Source organism: Orycteropus afer, unplaced genomic scaffold, assembly GCF_000298275.1.
Source record: "Orycteropus afer afer isolate SDZICR_OR568_19922 unplaced genomic scaffold, OryAfe1.0 scaffold00044, whole genome shotgun sequence".
NCBI classification, from domain to species: domain Eukaryota; kingdom Metazoa; phylum Chordata; class Mammalia; order Tubulidentata; family Orycteropodidae; genus Orycteropus; species Orycteropus afer.
The window spans coordinates 15,824,458-15,832,676 of NW_006921631.1; the positions used below are offsets into that span (position 1 = coordinate 15,824,458).

Consider the following 8,219-nt stretch of genomic DNA (forward strand, 5'->3'; position numbering starts at 1 on the left):
GATGATGGGCTCAAGTATAGCAGGGATTGTGGGGCTGGCACGGGATTGGGCAGTGTTTCGTTCTGCTGTGCATGGGGTCGCTATGAGTCGGAAATGACTCGATGGCATTTAACAACAACAACAAATAGAATATACTCTGAGACAACAGCAAATGTATTAGAGAGGAAGTAAATACAAATGATACAGCAAAAAGTCATTTTCTAATTTTCTACAGAGATATCATGGTAATTCATATTTACACAGCCACTGCTTATTGAATAATTATTATGTACCAGAAACTAGGGATATAATGATAATAAATAGCTACTTCTCTCAATGACAGTGCTCTGGTGGCATAGTGCCTAAGGCATTGAGTACTAACCAGAAGATTGGTGGTTCAAACCCACCAGCCACTGTGCGGAAGGAAGATTGGGCAATCTACTTCCATAAAGATTCATTGCCTCAGAAACCCAAAGGGGGTCACTGTGAGTCAGAATCGACTCGATGGCAGTGAATTTGGTTTGGTCCTCAGTGAACTCACAGTCAAGGCATACACAGTGCTGCTGAACAAAGGATGTGACACAGTGATGGAGGAAGACTATCTGGTTGATAGGAAGGGCAGTATTTATTATGCGACCAGGACTAAAGTTTTGTTTTTATTTATAATTCTGTGATAACAAAGCTGAATTGTATCTTTTTAAAAAGGTATGAGGATGAAGGGAAGCATAAAATACTTGCCAGGAGAAAAGTGAAAGAGCTGAAAAGCTGAATATAAATTTTAGAATCACAGAGAATCTAAATCACTAGTATTACACCAGCAGGATATTAACCAGTCATTCCACTGGCTTCAAAAAGTACACATTCCTATCCACCAAGCTAATTCATATCCTAGAGGAAATGAGAAAGAGTATGATAGAGAACAAGGAACTCTGGTGGTGTAGTGGTTAAGGCATTTGGCTGCCAACCAAAAAGTTGGTGGTTTGAACCCACCAGCTGCTCCACAGAAAAAAATTTGAGGCAGTCTGCTTCTGTAAAGCTTTTCAGCCTTAGAAACCCAGAGGGAGTCACTCTGACTTGGAATTGACTCAATGGCAGTGAGTGTGGTTTTGGTTTGGTGGTAGAGAACTGGTCAGAGGTAGAACAGGGAGAGGAACCTATAGTTCCATTGTGGACTTGTGAAATATGAAAAGTTAAAACAGACGTCAAGGAGACTGCTGGTACATAATTTCAGAGATTCAGAAGAGGAGTCTAGACTGGAAACATAAATCCGAGAGTGAATGGGATATACAGATATAAATTCTGTGCTAAATGATAAATCAGGTCACCTAGGCAGAAAGAAAACAAAAAAGTTTACAGTACCAAATCTTGAGATTTGGATAGAGTAGGAGCCCACAAAGAACACTGCAAAGCAGCAGCCAGTGAGAAAGCATAGAAACTAAAAAATAATTGTAACACAAAAGGGCGTTTCAAGGAGCCAAATGTTGAAGAAAGCTCAAGTGAGATTAAGAGAGACTTTTCCACTGAATTTGGCAACATTGAAATCACTGTCACATTTGACAAAAATAATTTTGGCAAAGGTGAAAAACAATTTCAAGTTAAAAGTTAAGAGATTTTTATGTATGCCACCACACACAGTGAAAAGAAGAGGTGAGGATTTAGAGTATTGTTCCGGCAACTTGCACCAGAAACATTCTTTGATGTCCTCTCTTCTGGCTACAAGGGTTGCTTGGAATAAAACAGAGATGCTGGTACACAGATAATGGCATTACTCAAAAGGAAATCCAATTGAAATTAAGTGTTGAAGGGAAAAAAAGGAAATCTCTCTTATGCTTGGTAATGTACACTCTTCTAAATACCTATAAGGAGAGTCTGCTTGCCATGCTAAAAAGTGAAGAACAAAGATTATCATATACATGTTATTTGAAAATTTTGTCTGCATACTTAGAAATACAAACACTGTAGTCCATCAGAAAGTCCAGAATTACTTTTAAAAATATTTTTATGATTTATGATTTTCTTTCCACGTGATAAATTCTAGCAATGATTTCTACATGTCTGTGCTGACCGGCTTTGTTCCACCAGCCAAAAATATTCTTTGGGAGAAAAAAAAAATCTGATTGGGGAAATACCAGGAAATAGCCTGGGTGGAGCTGAAGGAGAAAAGAAAGGGAGAATCTAAGCCAACGTGCAATCCGGAGACAAATAGACCCACATTAATCCCAAAATGGTCAGAGTTCTAGAATGCTTGCAAACCATTCTGTATTAGTAGACAACATTTCAGCATATAAATCACTAAAACCCAATGCCAGTGAGCTAGAGTTAGTGAGAATTCCTGAAATAAAGATAGATTCTGACAGCTGCCTTATATGTAGGGTGACCACTCTATCCTGTTTACCCAAGATTTATGCCTGATGTCCTGATATAATTATTATTAGGCACTGTTGTTGTTGTTATGTGCTGTAGAGTCAGACCCGACTCATAGCGACCCCTCCTTGGGTTTCCAAGGCAGTATCACTACGGAAGTAGATTGCCCCATCTTCCTTCCAAGAAGTGGCTGGCGGGTTTGAACCGCCAGCCTTCTGATTAGCAGTCAAGTGTCTTAGGCACTATGCTACCAGAGCTCCCTACTAGGCACTAACATCCTTAAAAGTACTGCTATATGGTCATCTTATTTATATATCACACAGTCTTCAGATTGAAAAAATATATGCAGTTAATTATTAAATGATAGGTTAATACAGTATTATAAACTATGGGATTGGAATCAAGTCCCTTTGTTTCAACCAATTCTTACAATTCTCCTAAAAAATTAAGCTGATATAAAATAAATTGCATTAAAAAATAAATACAGGTATCATGGCTGAGTATAAATAGTTCTAAAATTCAATACAAAGCAAATTCGTATTTGATGCTTTCAAATGTCTCACAAACATTTTTTGGTAACTTTTATTCAAAACCTATAATGATTAGAAACAAAAACATCAAATTAATGGATTGACAGGCACATTTATTTAAATCTCTCAGAATGCTCAATAAAAATCTTAGATATTTCAAGAGATTTGCACGGAGCCAAGAATCTATAATATTTTTCTTTTTCTTGCTGTTATGGATTAAATTGTGTCCCCTCAAAAAAATATGTTATGAATCCTAAACTCTATGCCTGTGGTTATAATCCCATCGGTGAATGGATTGTCTTTGTTATGTTAATGAGACAGGAATACCATAGGGCAGATTTTGAGTCAACTTCTTTTGAGACATAAGAGATTCAACAAACCAGCAGAAGCAGAGATGGGGGAAGAGAGATATCAAGCCACATGAAGATCACCCAGTGGTAGAAATTCAAAGAGACAAGGACCTTCTTTCAGAGCTGACAGAAAGAGAACACCTTCCCCTAGAACCAGAACCCTGACTTCAGACGTCTAGTCTCCTAAACTGTGAGAAAATAAATTTGTTTGCTGAAATCACCTATTCGTGGTACTTCTGTTACAGTAGCACTCCAAAAAACCAAACTCACTGCCATCAAGTCAGATCCAACTCATAGCGACCCCTCCTTGAATTTCCAAGGCAGTTATCATTATGGAAGTAGGTTGCCCAATCTTCCTTCCGAGGAGTGGTTGGTGGGTTTGAACCGCCAGCTTTCTGGTTAGCAGTCAAATGTCTTAGGCACTGTGCCAGTAGCACTAGACAACTAAAACAGAATTTGGTACTGGAAAAGTATGGTGCTGCTATAACAGATACCTAAAATGTGGAAGTAGTTTTGGAATTGGGTAATGGATCAAGGCTGGAAGTTTCAAGTTGCCTAAGTGGTTAAATGCTCTGCTGCTAACCAAAAAGTCAGCAGTTCTAGCCCACCAGCTGCTCTGCAGTAAAAAGATGTGGCACACTGCTTCCATAAAAATTTACAACTTTGGAAACTCTATAGACAGCTGTACTCTGTCCTAGAGGGTCACTGTGAGTTGGAATCAACTCAAGGGCAATAGGTTTGGTTTTTTGTTGTTTTAATAGTAAAAGCCTAGACTGCCTTAAAAAGATTGTTGGTAGGACATTTAGATGTCAAAGGCAATTCTGTTGAGGGCTCAGAAGTGTATGGTCAGTTACTGCAATCCCCCAAAATGGCTCTCAGATTCCATCTTATTTACCCATGCTTGTAACAACTACAAACCATTTCCCCTTTCTCTTCTTGTCACATCTTCCTCTGTTCCCCCCTTCAGATATTAACCACCTTCCCTGTAATGTACTAACCCATCCTTAGAATGGTTTTAAGCCATAAAGCTTGCTAAACAGCAGTGTCTTATCAGAGCACACACAGGTGGTGGTCGTAGGGCACTGTGTGTGTGTGTTGGGGGCGGGGTGCCCTCCAAATAGGGACCCAGAGCCACCAAGTCTGAAGCCAGTCACATAGCCCTCCTTTCCCAGTCACGCAGACCCCACTCCCAATCACTCAAACTCATGTATAAGTATCCCCACAAAGTGGGAGGGGGTTAGTGGTCATCTTGGATCCATTCCAGCCTGCCACCATTGGATGCTGAATTGCCAGCAACGTTTGTAAGCCTGCTTTCTTTATCTTTAAAATCCTTTCTCTTCTGATTCTCTTTGTTCCTATTCTGAATAAACGTTCATGTCTTTGCCTATGCCTTCAGAGAAGTTTTTTGGACTTTCATTACTGACTCAGGAAGGAGTTTTAAACTCCTTGGGAAGTTCACAGAGCAGAAGGAAGTGAAGAGATTGATAGAAAAAGTCTCTACTCATACACATATGTAGTAGTTAAGGTTATGCTTCAACTTGGCTGGACCTGGTTTTGAGTGGCTGGGCAGCTGGATGTAGTTGTTCCTCATAATGAGACTGGTAATCAACTCCCAGTATGTAAGGAGAAGCTCTGAGAAAGGTGTTTGAGCTTTTTGGCACATCTGGATCCTGCATTTGGCTAAATCTTCATCTCAGTGACCTGCTATGTTGTCTGCCAATCTTGAGGCCATTTCTGGACTTAAACTAGCGGCCTGCCATGTTGCTTGATAATTTTGGGACTGTGCCATTTTACTTGTCAACCTTGGGTGTGTCAGCCTCAGCAGCCAGCAACCATTTGATTTAAGAGACACCTCCAACTTCAGTGGGCTGGGAGCCAGAGGCAGAACTGAAGCCCAAGGTCGAGGGGTCTTCATCCAGCCCCTAGAGTTGGCACTTTGAATTTCTAGCTTCCTAAATAGTAAAGGAATAAACCCCTGTTTGTTAAAGCCATCCACTTGTGTTATTTCTGTTAGAACAGCACAAGAGGGCCAAAACAATATGGCACCAACAAGAGAATGTTGCTAGTAATGTGGATGTTAAATGTGCCTCTGGTGAGACTTTAAAAGAAACTGATGAGCATGTGATTGGATAATGGAAGAAGGATGATTCTTTTAGACAGGGGCAAAGAACTTGTTTGAATTATGTTCAAACGTCTAGTGGAAGGAAGAACTTGTAAATGATGAACTTGAATATTTGTCTGATGAGATTTCTAAGCAAGATCTTAAAGGGGCCACATGGTTTCTCCTTGTAGTAAAATACAGGAATAAAGAGATGGACTTCAAAATGAAGCATGCAAGATGAAAACAAAACTTAAACTAAGGACACGTGTCCTAGAATTTATACCAAGAATATGGCTACACAATCTTTTGTTAAAAAGATTAAGCTTGTGACTAAAGGATCTAATCAACTACTACAACAGAAGAACCATCAGCTTAGATGGAAGGGGACGGAGAAAGAACAAAAAGAAAGACTGTTATCTGCCTCTTGGAATTCTACAGGCAAGAAACAGACCAAAGAAGCTACATTTGTTGTCCCCAAGAAAAGGACCATCCCTGAAGAGTTCAGAGATAGCCAAACTATTGGAAGGAGCATGGAAGCAAGATCTTTTCGGTTTCAGAGTCGGGCCATGGTCTCCTGAATCTCAAATGGTAGGGACACAGCCTCCAAAGTTTCAAAGAATCAGATCACCACCCTGGTTCCAGAGTGTGAAACTGCCATTAAGGTATGCCAGAGGGATGGGGCTGCCACTCAGCTGAGGGCTGCCATGCCCAAGGGGCAGAAGAATGAGGCCTGCCAGGGCTGAGGGGGTGCAGCTGCCACACAGACGGACTAAGAGAATGGAGTTGCCCAAAGCCGAAGGAGCAGTGTTGCTGTCTCACTGACCCTAGAAGGCAGGCAGAGCTGAAGTCTAGAACAAAGGGGCATCCACTCAGACTCCAGAGGATATGACCAATACCCAGAGTCTGCTAGTGCCCAGGCAGTCTCAGACAATAGAGGATTATTTTCAAGCCTTGAGAGTTAATGTACTTTGTTCTAGGTTTTGGTCTTGCTTGGTGCCTGTTACCCCTTCTTTCCCTCTAATATCTCCCATTTGTAATGAAATGTCTAATCTTGTGCCTGTTCCACTATTATACTTTGGAAACAGATAACCTGTATCTAGATTTCACAGGTTCACAGATACAGAGGAATTTGCTCCAGAATGGAATATGCCAAAAGTCTCACCCATACTTGATTTAGATGATTCAGAAGATGAGATTTTGGACTTGGAGTATATTTAACACTTTTTTTTTTTTTAATTGTCCTTTGGGTGCAAATTTTCAAAGCAGATTTATTTTATATTCAACAGTTCATGCACATTTGATTTCACGGTCCGATTACCATCCCCAACCTTTTCAGATGATATGAAGGGGTAAATGTGTTTTGCATGTGGCAAGGACATGAATTGGGGGGTGGCGCATAGGGTGGAATCTTACGGAATGAATTGTGTCCCCAAAAAATATGTGTTATAAATCCCAACCTCTATGCTTGTGGTTATAATCCCATTTGGGAACAGGTTGTCTTTGTTATGTTAATAAGACAGGGTTAATGTTGGGTGTGTTTTAAATTAATCTCAAGCAAAGGAAAGAAGCAGGAATGGAGAAGAGGGATCCCAAACCACATGAAGATCATGCAGGAACAAAAGCTCAAAAAGAGACAACGACTTTTCCCCAGAGCTGACAGAGAGAGCCTGTCCCCAGAGCCAGCACCTTGAATTCAGACTTCTAGGTTCCTGAGAAAATAAATTTCTGTTTGTTAATGCCATCCACTTGTGATATTTCTTTTATAGCAGCACTAGATAATACTTAAACCAAGATCAGTAACAAATACGCACAGGCAATGCTACCCTGGGGGGTGAGGACCGGCAGCAGAGATGGCTTGCATTTCATGTAGTACCTTGAAAAGTGATAAATTATAGCCTGAAATGCAGTGAGGTCTCTAGAATGAACTAATATAATCAGAATACTATGCTTCCCAGGAGCCACCATTCTACCTTACTCTCATGTAGACAAATAAGTGAAGGCTTCTGTCTAGTTAGTACAAATAAACAATATTCTTGTAAAGGGATGTTAACTGAACTGTAACATCAAGTATCTAATTCAAAAAGTTGTTCTATTTTTTAACAACGTGCTATGCATACCTAAGGGGCACACTCTCAACTCTCATAAATCTAAAGGCTGGTACATTTTAAATGTAAGTTTTGATGGTTCACACATGGAGAACAGAAGTACTCAAAACTATATACCAAGTAGAGAAAGGCTGAACAAATTATTTAGCAAAATTAAAGACACTATTAAACTCTAACAATATTCCGAGAAACTGTTAAGTGATCACTGTGACCACTATTCCAGAAGCATGGCATAATTTGGGCATGTTAAAAAGCAGAAAATGTTAACACGTTTTCCAACATTATGACAGCTATCACATTTTGTATTACATTATAGTTACTACCAACTAATTCTCTGGATCCTCCACGGCAACCTAACATAATACTTCACACACTGCAAAAAAAAAAACCAAAAAACTAAACTCATTGCCATGGAGATGGACCTGACTCATAGCGACCCCTCCTTGGGTTTCCAAGGCAGTATCTCTACGGAAGTAGATTGCCCCATCTTCCTTCTCAGGAGTGGCTAGTGGGTTTGAACCACCAGCCTTCTGGTTAGCAGTCAAATGCCTTAGGCACTTCATCACCAGAGCTCCTAAAACAACAAATACTGAGTTCCGGCAAGATGGCAGACTAGGAAGAAGGATTGCAAAGACCCTCTTCAACAAAAAAAGGGAAACCAATTAACACAGACACAGAAGATAATCTTGGACCCATGAGCCTTGAAGGGAAGGATACAGAATTGGACTAAACCCCAACTAGCAGAAGAATTTGCGTGAAAATACCAAAAAAAGGAGACATACGGAGCTGC

General features: G+C 40.2%; 1 protein-coding gene across 1 annotated transcript in view; it reads right to left on the reverse strand.

The window, feature by feature from the left end:
• ATF6 (activating transcription factor 6) overlaps positions 1-8,219 on the reverse strand; it is a 370,257-nt gene that overhangs the window by 198,355 nt on the left and 163,683 nt on the right. The window lies entirely within an intron of this gene.